The 14,083-nt window shown below is 38.4% G+C and overlaps 1 long non-coding RNA gene across 1 annotated transcript; it reads right to left on the bottom strand.

Moving 5' to 3' along the window:
- Positions 1 to 306: 306 nt before the first annotated feature.
- Positions 307 to 1,339, bottom strand: LOC109220786. The gene is made up of 2 exons (XR_002067150.1): positions 1,154 to 1,339; positions 307 to 507 (listed from the first exon to the last, which is right to left on the bottom strand). It is a non-coding gene; the product is annotated as an uncharacterized LOC109220786 (long non-coding RNA).
- Positions 1,340 to 14,083: the final 12,744 nt, after the last annotated feature.

The following is a 14,083-nucleotide window of genomic DNA, read 5'->3' as shown; positions in this document are numbered from 1 at the left end:
CATTTTTAATATGTATTTAGTTCTCTCACATTAAAAGTTCTGCATCTGCGCTAAGAACTGACGGTATAAATTGACACATATGATTAGGGTTGTGCACGGATCGGATTGGATCGGATTTAGCATATTTCGGATTCGGATTTCGGATTTCGGATTCTGAAAAGGGCAATCCGAATCCAATCCGAATTAACATTGGATCGGATCGGATTTTAAACTTTGGATCGGATAATTTTTCGGATTGTCGGATCGGATTGTCACAAAATTGCAGGTTAGGACTTAGGACCATTCATCTCCTAAAACACCATTCAATCAGAAAAAACCATTCATCTCCTAAAGCACCATTCAATCATAATCAAAAAAATTGAGTGAATAAACACCATTCATCTCCTAAAACACCATACAATCATATTGAGATTCACTGTTGTTGGTTGTGGAATCAGTTGAAGCATCTCTTTCACCAAAATTTTCAACAATTTGAAATTTATTCGGTGTCTCTGTCTCATCTTCCATCTACCAAAAAAAAAAAAAAAATAAAGTAAAATCAAAAGTTGAAAAATAGAACATGAAAGAGACATAAAAGACATAAGAGAAGGGAAGAGAGGCGGAAGAAAGAGACATAAAAATCAAAGTAAAATCAGAAGTTTGAAACTTTGAGTCTTTGAGACTCTTCAGCCTTCACTGAAGAGAAGAGAGGCGGAAAAATCTAAGTGAGTGAGGGGGTGTGAAAAAAATGAATAAGCGTAACCCTAAAATTTTAGTGTAGTATTTATATAGGTACATGTAGTTTCGGATTTCGGATCGGATCGGATTTAGATCATACCAATCCGAATCCAATCCGAAAATCCGAAATTTTATAAAACACAATCCGTATCCAATCCGAAAATCCAAAATCCGAAATTCCAAAATCCAAAATAGAGTGGATCGGATCGGATTTCGGATATCCGATCCAAATGCACAGCCCTACATATGATATGTCTGGAAGTGGAGTGCGCCATGATAATCCAAGTGAACAAATGATCGTTACAACTTACAAATATTGTTCTGAAACTATTTGGCAAAAGACCAATAAGAGACGCACAACTGATAAATAGAAAAGACAAGCAATATGACAAATCACATATTTTAAAGGAGAAAAAGCACAGTTTGATGCAATTACTATTCTTTGGCTGCAATGCCACATTAACGGTTGTTGTTCATGTCGGTTCCCTTTATGATTGAGCGAGACGACCAAGGTTTTGGAAATGAAGATTTTAAGCCTTTCTAGATTATTGAATGAAATGAAGCTTTTTGAATTATGATCATACTAGATGGGTGGTGGCCGTAATGTGCATAGGGGCGGACCCACGTGGTATTAAGTGGGTTCAAGTGAACCCGCTTCTTCAAAAAACTACACTATATATATTGGTAATTATATCTAAAACCAGTGAAACACTTGTATAAAATAATTATTTGAACCCACTTGTTACAAGTCATCTCCCTCGTCGGGTGGTCATGTGCCTCTCCCAATTTAAGTTTTGCGAACTGTTCCCATTGGAAGCTTGTCTTCTAGATTTATTAGCTTAGGCTTCTATTTGTCATATTTCTTATTTCACTTTAAGTTTCTTTAATTCTTATTTTTTCAACATGTTTCTTTACTTGAATTCAATGAAAATGATTCTATAGTTATTCTATTTCGCAAATTAAGCCTTTCAACAAAGTTAATTTTGGTTATCAGTTTGTTATAAATCACTAAAACATGCAAGTATATTTGTTGAAATTACTTGTAAGTTTAATTTAATTTAGTTTTAAGTTGAAATTATTTATCTATTTTATATCAACTTTTTTGGTTTGGTGTTTAGCTCTCTTCCTTTCTTTATTAGTAATTTTATATATCATTTTCATGTCGTCTGCTTGCAAATAACTACTTCTTATTTATATATATAAAAAAAAAAGTTCTATATTTTTTTAGATATATTACAGCTAATAAGTTTATAAAGTGCATAAATCGATTTTTAAAATTTGAAAAATTGTTAAATGTGTTAAGTTAAATTAATAAAACGTTAAAAATAGAAATGAATAGGTTTATATATGCCCAACTTTTTTAAAACTGTTGAACTTCAAAATCCTGAGTCCGCCACTGGCTGTGCACGTATACCCAACATTATTTTTCTTATTCGCAAACATCATAAACCTTTGAAAAAGATCATAAAAACAGCCACATGATTACAGAAAAAGGTTCAACACCAGGAAAGCATATCATTTAAGAACACTCAAATTGAAAGTTCGAAAACAGATTAACGTTTCCAACAAATGAAAGTAACAACCAGTTGCTTTTATGATACAATATTTACATGATAAATAACCACATAATTAGACTCCGAGGAATATAAGGCCAAGCAATTTGAATAAGGCGATGCTAAAATAGCAAGGAATATTAAAAAGAAAGAGAATACGAATGGAAGCACTGCATCTTAAACAACTGAATTAAAATATACAGTTCTTCCATAGAACCTCCAATACCAAATAAATCTTCGACCACTGTAGTACTGTAGTGTCTGTACCATAGCTACAAGATTATAAAATAAGAAAATATTTGTTTAAGGATAAAAATTGGCAGCGCTCCCTCTGTCTTTTGGAATCAAACAAACGAAATCAAAATGACAAATAATGCGCAAAGAAACTATGGCCAAAAATCCCCCCCACAATACCTGTTAATGACAATATATACTTTATATGGTCACACATCCTCTAAATATTCAAACGTTGGGACTCTGTAAGGTCCCAAAGGTACTAAAGATCCAGAAGTGAAGCCAGGGAGTAAGAATTTATATTCAAGTATGTTACTCATGTCAAATACTTCTTGTTAGCTCTCAATAAATTACTCATGCCTCTCCATCAACAATTCTTGGCGGAACTTCTATTTCATGTGCATGTTGTAATCCTCAGATTCAGAACTTCTGTATCCACCTATATTTAATATCAAATACCAATTGTAGCACTTTTACCAAGAGAGCATAATTTTTACCAATAGTACTATATAAGCATAATAGCTATCTCACGTGCATGTTGCTAAATATGACTATTGTCTGGTTATCAATCATCCGCATCATCCTCAAATGATCTATTTTTTAATGTGATATAGGTAAGTCTTCAACATTAGAATGATCTTCCTTGCTGCTACTATTTAAGAAAATCTAGAAGTAACTTATTTTACCAACGCTAGTGCAGAACAAAAGTAGTGAACGATTAAAGAAAATTGCAGAATATGTGTGCAATAATGCTAACCTGTGGAGGCTTTCTATTCCAAAAACTTTAGGTACACTGAATGAGTTCTTCTAAATACTCATTGAATTGACAGAAAATAGTCAATAGAGATATGCATGTGCAGAATCAGTTAAAAAGTTCATCAAAGCTGCAGGAAATCCTAGAATAACTATCAAAGAATCTAGCACCTTCTATCGAAGTTTGTAGTGGCATGCCAAAGATCATGATTTTTTTTTTTTTGTTTTAGAAAAAAATAATACGCTAGTGCACCCATCTGATCTAGTGAACGTGAAGGCCTTTCGGAGGACGCCATCATTTGGTTCGGGCTTCTTGATAAAAAAATATGGCTGTAGCAAGTTTGTCCAATCTATTTTGAGTTAACCACCTATTACCACATGCATTTAAGTCTGACAAATAGACCAATTTGTTGGCAAGTAATAAGGAAAATAGAACCAGAAATTTATGAGCCAAAGGTGGAACATGAGTAAAAATCAATTCCCTTTTTTGTCATGTACAAAAGTTGGTGAAGCGAAAAAGTTTTCAAAGTAAAAGATACAACATCTGGAATTAGTAATATATGGCCTAAGTTTTTTCAGTTTTCTCTATGTAAATATCATCTCTTATCTAACTATCATAAAAGGAACTGAAGGATATCTGGTTCCAGAATGATTATTTGGGTTGGAAAAGATATATACTAACGCTCAAGTTATTTTAATTCTATGTAGTCAGTAGATTGGCCAAACTTAAAGTTTACCACCAAGGTTAAAGAACCTTAATTGTCAAAATTTGATGCCCTGCCACATAAAAAGGATGGAAGGAGATTGACAAAATGGGCCACATGATAATAAAAAAGAAAGCACATGAGATCAGTTCTTACGAACATATATTTAGAGACGTTACCAATTTAAAGGTATTAGGACTTTGTATTATCTTCATCATAGTGCTTTACATTTTTCCTGTTGCCTATCCATTCTAAGTTCGCATGAGAGGAAACTTAAGAACATTATCCATGATCTACCTAGAAATAAGCACCCGTAGCCATTCCCCCTACCTCAATGAGAGTAAGAATAATCTGAGCTGATGAAAATGCAACTTAAGGCAAATACATGTTCATGAATATGTCTGGTGTCTAGTGCGTCTGTCTGGAAGATGAAAATAATTTGACAGTCACTACCTCAAAAAATGTAAGAATGATAAGTGAACTCTTTAAAATAGGTTGTTTTGTAGCAATAATCATTTCTAATACTTGATACATATCCAACATAGTATACAAGTCCTTCAAATGTCCAATATATTAATGTTGCTCCAGAAATTGAACTATCGGATCTATAATGCACAACTAACTTGGCAACAGTACTATTTGAACACCAAAAATATTATAAGAAAAAATGATAATGTGATTACAAGTCAGTGAGAGACCAGAGGAGATATTGTATCCATATTTACACAATACCAGAATTTTGTGGCACAAGTGAAAGCATTTGTGTTGATTTCTTCCTTCTCTTTAGCCAACATTCTTATTTTTTGTGCCAAATTTCATCACCTGCAAAAATAAAAACTTACAAATGTATAGGCTTAGTTTGAGTCAATCTAAGAGGGACTAATTTTTTTTCCCCAAAAAGCAAAATTATATCAGTAATTGGTCATCCAATATATTCTGTTTTTCCTCATAAAAAGGGTCAATTCCCAATTTTTTGAGGTTATCGACCATACAAAGGCGTGCTTATATTTATTGGATAGACAGCTAGAACTAAAAGATCGATAGACATTATACAAGTTACTTTTTGATGGACATTATACAAGTTACTTCAGCATACCATAATAACACTCACGACATAAATAAATTTGCACAATGTTACCGGCATTCACGAACTTCTCCCATGCACGGCGAAGGTAATCGAGGCAATTAAAACCGTAAAGGGAATAAGAGAAGCAGTTGTAAAAGATGGTGAACTGAACATGAACCATTCTTCCCTTGATATTTCATAATCTTTTTCCAGTCATGATGCCTTCCCCCCATTTTCTCTGACACCCAAAAAAAATATTTGAATAGAAAACCAAAAAATATCTTAAAACTTCACCAATATTAAGTGGCTAATCTTTTATCCTGATAAAATATTTACTTGTCATCGAGGTCATCATAACAATAAAAATATAAAACTATTGCAGATTAAAAAGATAATGCTTGCCATTAATTAGATAAGCGGATGCCCACAGTGTGACATTCCAACATACATAACAAGCAGTAAGTGCAGATGACCCATAAAGTCCATCAATAAGTATCAGCACTGAGGCTGGTAGAAGGGATGAAGTTAGAAGAAAAGACGAAGACTTGCAGGAATCCATCAGAAGAAAAATCAGAAAATCCATCAGAATTAAAACAAAACATGCAACATGATCTCATCCAAATACCAAACGAAACAGCAAAAATTGAAAGAATCAATTCTATCAAACAGAAAAAAAAGAAAAAAGAAAAAAAGAAACCCCAAAATCAAAAAGATTGAAGCGAAAAAGATAACATATACCTACCTCAAAGAAAAGCAATCAGTTGACTCTTTGTTAGCAATTCTTTGTTTGTGTCATCTTAAACTTCAACTTGAGAATCGATAATTTTCAAGTTACATCACACGGCTTATTGTGTAAAGATAGAAGATGACGGGAAGCAGGGGGCGTACGACACGAATTTTTGTAAGTGGTGTCAAAATTTATAGAAGAACGGGAATAATAGTGTTAATTATCACACTTCTAAACAAGAAATAATCTTAGTTTATTGGTTTTGTTGAATTTTAAGCAGAAAAGGTCATGAGTTCAATTCTACTTCATCACTATTTTTAAACACAGAGGCTCTCTCAAATATTTGCAAAGTTGAGGTTTGAACCTTTGAGCTCTTAGAGCAAAATTAAGTACAAAACCAACAAACCAAGAGATAATTTATGTTAAGTAGTGTCACTTTTTCCTACTTATCTATTTTTTCACAATATAAAAAGATATAATTAATAAAAAAATTCAACGAAGCGCTGTCGCATGACACCGCTTCGCTAAGTGTGGATCCGCCCCTAACGGGAAGGTATAGTGATCGAGAGGGTAGACTAACTGGGAATCTGTAGAGACTCCTAGAAGAACTAATTTACCAAAAAAGACTCAAAGATAGCTTTATTTTCTAGAACCTTTAAGCCAAATAATGTAATAAATCCATAAAGCAAGGGCAAAAGGTGTCCATAGTAATAATGTGGCCTTGTTTTGTCATGCCAACATGACGTCACATTTGAAGCTAGAATTATTTGTTAATTACTGTTTTACCCTTTATCGAACCTAAACTCTCGCTTATTATATAGTTACTAGTAGGGTGTCAATGGATATTCAAAAACCGACTAAACCGACCGAACCGTACCATACCGAACTGATTTTTAGGTTTCTTTTTAAGAAACCGTAGGTTTTTATATAAATCTATAACCGCACCGATAATTAGGGTAGGTTTTTTCTTTTATAAAAATAAACCGAAAAAATACCGAACCGTACCGAATAAATTTTACATGTGCAAGATATATTTATCTAGTAAGTTTAAAAATAATAATGACATTAAAATTTTCTTTGGGCCTTGTAATTATGAAAACTATTACAAGCCAACAAGTAATTAAACTCAAAATACTAATTCTTAAAAAACTTATTATGCTACTTCTACTTAAACTAAGTTATTTCAAGTATCTTTATTAGCAAGATACAAAGTATTCTAGCGATTATGAGTAGCAAACTACAATGTATTGAATATGTTTCCTTTCATATAATTTAGATTTATCTTTTTTAATATTTAATCTTTTATAGACTTTATTCTTGAGTCCCAGCTTGGTTAATATCTTTCCACTCGTATGATTTATATTTCTTTGCCTTTGCTTGGTTTATTTTACGTTGTTGTAGAATAGTTGATGGATCTATACTCTAGCCATCTTTCATTTTTTTTAATTCATCACCCTTTAAACAGTAAAAATGTCTAGAGAGTTTTGCTAAGTCCTATAAAAGAACGTATGTTATTGCATTCTACTTCTACTGGTGAATTTTACATGATATTTAAAAATACACCGAAAATTAACCGAACCGTACTGATACCGAAGAGAAACCGACATGATTGGGATGGTTTCGAAAAGCCTAATTTTGGTTATACATAATAGAATAACCGAAAAATTGATATGGTTCAAATTTTATAAAATAACCGGCCGAACCAAACCATTGACACCCCTAGTTACTAGATGGGGGAAGTGCACGGTTAGCCACTAATAACACAGGTATTCACTTTTAAGCCATTGTTTAAAATATCTTTAGTCGTTAGCTACAGCTTTAGTGAAGTTTAACTGCGCGGACGAAAATACCTTTCTGCTCATGTCCTTAACATTTGAACTTAACTTCAGGACTTCAGGACTACATGTCCTTAACTTTTGAACTTGGAACTCTAAGTTCAGGACTTCAGGACTACAAGTCCTTAACTTTTGAACTTAACTTTAGGACTACATGTCCTTAACTTTGAACTTGTAACCGTAAGTTCAGGACCAAGTGTCCTTAATTTTTGAGCTTGTTAGTCTAAGTTCAGGACCTATTGTCCTTAACTTTTGAGCTTGTTAGCCTAAGTTCAGGACATATTGTCCTTAACTTTTGGGCTTCTAAGCCTAAGTTCAGGACCTATTGTCCTTAACTTTTGAGCTTGTTAGTCTAAGTTCAGCACTTCAGGACCTATTGTCCTTAACTTTTAAACTTGTAACTGTAAATTCAGGACCTATTGTCCTTAACTTTTGAGCTTGTTAGTCTAAGTTTAGGACCAAGTATCCTTAACTTTTGAACTTGTAACTCTAAATTCAGGACCAAGTGTCTTTAACTTTTGAACTTGGAACTCGAAGTTCAGGACCAAGTGTCCTTAACTTTTGAACTTGTAACTGTAGCTCACAAACCAGAACCAACACAAATTAAAAAGAAGAAAAGAACAACGAAATGAATAGGACGTGCCAAGAAATGAGATGATTGTCAATTCCATGGTTAATAACTAGAAAAAAACCATGTTTTTGACATGCTTCATTAACAAGGGTAGCTGCTTGTTTTGTTGCAAAAGGATCACCTGAAAGTACTCCTCCTGAGTCAATATGTGGTACTTGAAGTTCTCGAGCATTAGCACAAGGTTTCTCGTTGTCTGGCCATATGAATTTGCTTGTATATTCGACTGATTTCACCACTGAAGCTCACAAACAAGAACCAACACAAATTAAAAAAAAAAGAACAACGGAATGAAGAGGACGTGCCAAGAAACGAGCAGCTCTGCTGCTAGATCCACACCTACTAATGAAAACAAGGTGGAAACAGAAAGTACTAAAATCTTTGCTGGTCTTCTGACCGAGGAGAGAACCTAAACTATTTTCGTTAGAGGAGAGACGTAGAAGAAAGCGTAACGCAGTCTTTTCATATTAATTTTAATAGACTAGTGGCTACTATTCCTAAGCATTAAAAATGATGGATAAAAAGTAAATACCACTTTACAAAATGGCTACCCCACATAATTTTTACACTGGATGGGGCATGGCCCGTGCTAGCACGGGCCCTAACATATTGTGAAGTACCTTAAAAAAGTTGTTAAACTAAACTTTTCGACCTGTAAGTAGAAAAAAATAGAATTTGCATTCTTTTTCCTGGTACTGCATCTAATGAACTAAAAATGGATAAGCATCAATTATAACACCAAAATACAACAGCACGATGTTCTTCTTATATGCTACCTTCTTCCGTCTCTGACTATCAGCAGTTCAACGCAGATAAATTTATCCTATCGTAAGCTGAGCAAATCAACTGTCACGACCCCAGTTCACCCTCCATGAACATGTCGTGATGGCACCTACTTCCTACAACTAGGTAAGCCTAACAATGCGGAAATTTATATAACTTGCGGAAACACTTAATTTAATTAAGCAAAACTAGAAGAAAACAGTGAATAAGTGCCACCTGGCATATACAACTCAAAAATAAATCGCGGAAGTCAAAAATCTAAATCCCAAAACCCGAAAACTCACGGGAACCACAGGCTAACAGAAACATAGTACGCTGCTCTAACTCCAGAATATCTAAACAACTAAGAGAAAGGGAATAAACTAAGTACTAAAGCTGGAACGGAATAGAGACTCCTGGTCTGCAGACGCGGCAGATATACCTCGAAGTCTCCGTGTATCTCCTCGCCTCAAGGATAGTGCGCCTGAGTAGAGGTACCTGGATCTGCACGTGAAAAAAACATGCGCAGGAAGGGCATGAGTACACCACAGCGGTACTCAGTAAGTGCCAAGCCTAACCTCGGTTGGGTAGTGACGAGGAATGTCAGGGCCCTACTGAGATAAAATATAATAATAAATTAACAGTATGAAAAACTGACAATAATAATGAGTACAACAGTGAGATAAGACAAGTTAAACAAGGCAATATCAAATACACAAAGAACGGAGCAACCACAGAATAAGTACAGCTCAATACCAATAGTAACAATGAGGATCTCCCAGGATACCGTCCTGTAGTCCTTTTCTCAACTGTCCAGTGGATCTCCCAGGATACCGTCCCGTAGTCCATCATATGTGTATATCCGAAGGATCTCCCGGGATACCGTCCCGTAGTCCAACTATCATTGTGTAGGGGGATCTATCGGGAGTCTAACCCGCAGTCCCAAAGTAAAAGTGCAGGGGGATCTACCGGGAATCGAATCCGTAGTCCCAAAGTAAACAAACAGGGGGGGGGAGGGGGGAGGTACCGGAATCCCACATCCGTAGTCCCAATGTAAATGCGCAACCAAAACCAAAAGACATTAAGAAAGGAAGTACAAAGACAAGCAACAGGTAGTACTAGCCTAGCATGCTTCACGTAGTTCAGTCAAGGCAACTTAAACAATTAGGCAAATTGGATCAACTAAACATGCTTTTCTAATCTAACACAGGTTATAATTCCAAGTACAATAAGGCAAATATGAAGGAAGGCTCAGTCTCAATATCTTAAGTAAAAACCGGATTTTCCACAATTGGCTCAAGTACGCGCTCGTCACCTCGCGTACCAGGCACTCAAATATCAAATAACAAAACCTAAGGGGAAAGGTCCCCCCACACAAGGTTAGACAAGCCACTTACCTCGAACCGGCTCAAAATCAACTAGAAATCACGCATTTGCCACGAGTATCCGACTCCAAATGGCCTAAATCTATTCAACTCAATAACATATTGTGAATAACATCGCAACCAACTGGTTTTACTATTAAATTCAAAGCTACGACGTGAAATTAGGTAAAATGGCCAAAATGCCCTTCAGGCCAACGCCTCGGAATCGAATAATTTTCACATTTTTAGAACCCTCGTACTCTCACGAGTCTAACCATATAAAAATTTTCCAAATCGGAGGTCAAACACCCACTCAAAAATCCAATAGTTTAGCCTATGAAGTTTCACCCAATTTTCCCATTTTTTTATCCCAAATTCGAATTTTAATGATGGATTTAACTACAAAATGATGAAATATAACTAGAAGGGATTAAAGAAACGTTACCCAATAGTCTTCTCTTCAAAACCCTCTGAAAATCGCCCTTCCCGGAGCTCAATTTGATTTTTCTAACTTATGAAATCTAACCCTCGAAATTTCTATATCTGCACAGGCATTTCCGCTTCTGCGGACAAGGGACTGCTTCTGCGGTCCCGCTTCTGCGGAACAAGAGCCGCTTTTGCGGTTTTCACTAAGAGGCCAGGGACCGCATCTGCGATAAAGGGGGTCGCAGGTGCGAAACCGCATCTGCGGGGGAACTTTCGCTTCTGCGGAAACTAAAGAAACGCTGGAGCCGCATCTGCGATGCCTGAGCCGCTTCTGCGGCTCCGCTTCTGCGATTTTTGAGGGAAAGGAGCAAAGCCGCTTCTGCGGCCATTTAGCCGCCTCTGCGGCGCTGCATCAGCGGTTCCCAAGCCGCAGATGCGAAAATACCAGAAGCAGCAATGGTTCAGCTGCTGCAACACCTCTCAAATTCTTCCGTTAACCACCCGAAATCATCCCGAGGCCCCTGGGACTTCAACCAAAAGCACCAATAACACCTAATACCTCATTCAAACTTGTACCAATCCTTAAACCACCTAAAACAACGCTGTAAACTCGAATTAATCAATGATTTGAGCCTAAGAACTTCAAATTCCATCAAAATACATTTTCGATCAAAAACCTAACCAAAACACATTCGAATGACCTGAAATTTTGCGCACACATCCCAAATGACATGACGGAGCTACTGCAACTTCCGGAATTCCAATACGACCCTCGGATCAAAAACTCACTATCGGACCGGAAACTTCAAAAATTCAAACTTCGGCATTTCAAGCCTAAATGAGCTACGGACTTCCAAAATACATTCCGAACACGCTCCCAACCCCGAAATCACCTAACGGAGCTAACGGAACCATCGGATTTCCATTCCGAGGTCGTCTTCACACTGTTCCGACTACGGACCACTTTCAACACTTAAGCTCTCATTTAGGGACTAAGTGTACCAAAACTCTCCGAAACTCAACATCGAACGTCCCGGCAAACCAAAATAGCAGAAATAGGGGATCGGGGCGTAAATTCTTAAGACGACCGGCCGGGTCGTCACCTACACTTAAACATTCGTTCGTCCTCGAACGAGCATAGAGAACATACCTGAAGTAGTGAAAAGATGAGGGTAACTGCTGCGCATATCCTGCTCGGTCGCCCAGGTCGCCTCCTCGGCCGGTTGACCCCGCCACTTAACCTTCACTGAAGCTATGTTCTTTGACCTCAACTTTCTGATCTGCCTGTCCAATATTGTCACCGGCTCCTCAACATAGGATAGATCCTTGTCAAACTGGACTGAACTGAAATCTAACACGTGCGACGGATCCCCGTGATACCTCCGGAGCATCGAAACATGAAATACCGGATGAACTCCGGCCAAACTGGGAGGTAAGGCAAGCTCATAGGCAAACTCCCCAACTCGCCTCAAGATCTCAAAAGGGCCAATAAACCTCGGACTCAACTTCCCTTTCTTCCCAAACCTCATGACGCCTTTCATAGGCGAAACCCGAAGCAGAACCCACTCACCTACCATATATGAAACATCACGAACCTTCCTGTCCGCGTAACTCTTCTGTCTGGACTGGGCTGTACGGAGTCTATCCTGAATCATCCTAACTTTCTCCAATGCATCCTCGACTAGCTCTGTGCCCAATAGCCTGGCCTCACCCGGCTCGAACCAATCCACCAGAGATCTACACCTCCTACCATATAAAGCCTCATACGGCGCCATCTGAATGCTGGACTGATAACTGTTGTTGTAAGCAAACTCCGCCAATGGCAAGAAATGATCCCAAGACCCTCCAAACTCAATCACACACGCACGGAGCATATCCTCAAGAATCTGAATAGTGCGCTCGGACTGTCCGTCCGTCTGGGGGTGAAATGTTGTGCTCAACTCCACCCGAGTACCTAACTCCTGCTGCACGGCTCTCCAGAACCGCGATGTAAACTAGGTACCTCTGTCCGAAATGATAGAAACTGGAATACCATGCAGACGGACGATCTCCCGAATATAAATCTCCGCCAACCGCTCCGATGAATAAGTGGTACACACAGGAACAAAATGAGCGGACTTGGTCAGCCGATCCACAATAACCCAAATGGAATCAAACTTCTTCAAGGTCCGTGGGAGTCCAGATACAAAATCCATGGTGATGCGCTCCCATTTCCACTCCGGAATCTCTATCTGCTGGAGCAACCCACCCGGGCGCTGGTGCTCATACTTCACCTGCTGGCAGTTGAGGCATCTAGACACATAGCCAACTATATCTTTCTTCATCCGCCTCCACCAATAGTGCTGCCTCAGGTCTTGATACATCTTCGCGGCACCCGGATGGATGGAATACCGCGAACTATGGGCCTCTGCTAGAATCATCTCTCGAAGACCATCAACATTGGGCACACAAATCCGGCCCTGCATCCTCAATACCCCGTCATCTCCAATGGTCACATCCCTGGCATCTCCACGCTGAACCTTGTCCTTAAGGACAAGTAAATGAGGGTCCTCGTACTGCTGCTCCCTGATACGATCAAATAAGGAGGACCGGGAAACCACACAAGCTAGAACCCGACTGGGCTCTGAAAGATCCAATCTCACGAACTGGCTGGCTAAGGCCTGAACATCCATCGCCATAGGCCTCTCTGAAGCTGGTAAATATGCCAAACTCCCCAAACTCTCCGCCCGGCGACTCAAGGCATCCGCCACCACATTGGCCTTGCCCGGGTGATACAGGATAGTGATGTCGTAATCCTTCAGCAGCTCTAACCACCTCCTCTGACGCATATTAAGATCCTTTTTCTTGAGTAAGTTCTGCAAACTCCGATGATCAGTATAGATCTCACAAGGCACACCATACAAATAATGACGCTAGATCTTCAAGGCATGAACAACGGCAGCTAACTCAAGGTCATGGACAGGGTAATTCTTTTCATGTATCTTCAACTGTCTGGACGCGTAGGCAATCACCCTACCGTCCTGCATCAACACTGCTCCAAGGCCAACTCTCGAGGCGTCACAATAGACAGTATAAGACCCCGAACCGGTAGGCAACATCAAGATTGGGGCTGTAGTCAAAGCTGTCTTGAGCTTCTGAAAGCTCGCCTCACACTCCTCTGTCCACTGAAATGGGGCACCCTTCTGGGTCAATCTAGTCATAGGGGCAGCAATCGATGAAAATCCCTCCACGAAACGACGGTAGTAGCCCGCCAAGCCAAGGAAACTGCGAATCTCTGTAGCTGAGGACAGCCTGGGCCAACTCTGCACGGCCTC

Source organism: Nicotiana attenuata, unplaced genomic scaffold, assembly GCF_001879085.1.
Source record: "Nicotiana attenuata strain UT unplaced genomic scaffold, NIATTr2, whole genome shotgun sequence".
Taxonomy (NCBI): domain Eukaryota; kingdom Viridiplantae; phylum Streptophyta; class Magnoliopsida; order Solanales; family Solanaceae; genus Nicotiana; species Nicotiana attenuata.
The sequence above is the reverse complement of the archived record's forward strand: the minus strand, read 5'-3'. Positions and strand labels throughout refer to the sequence as shown.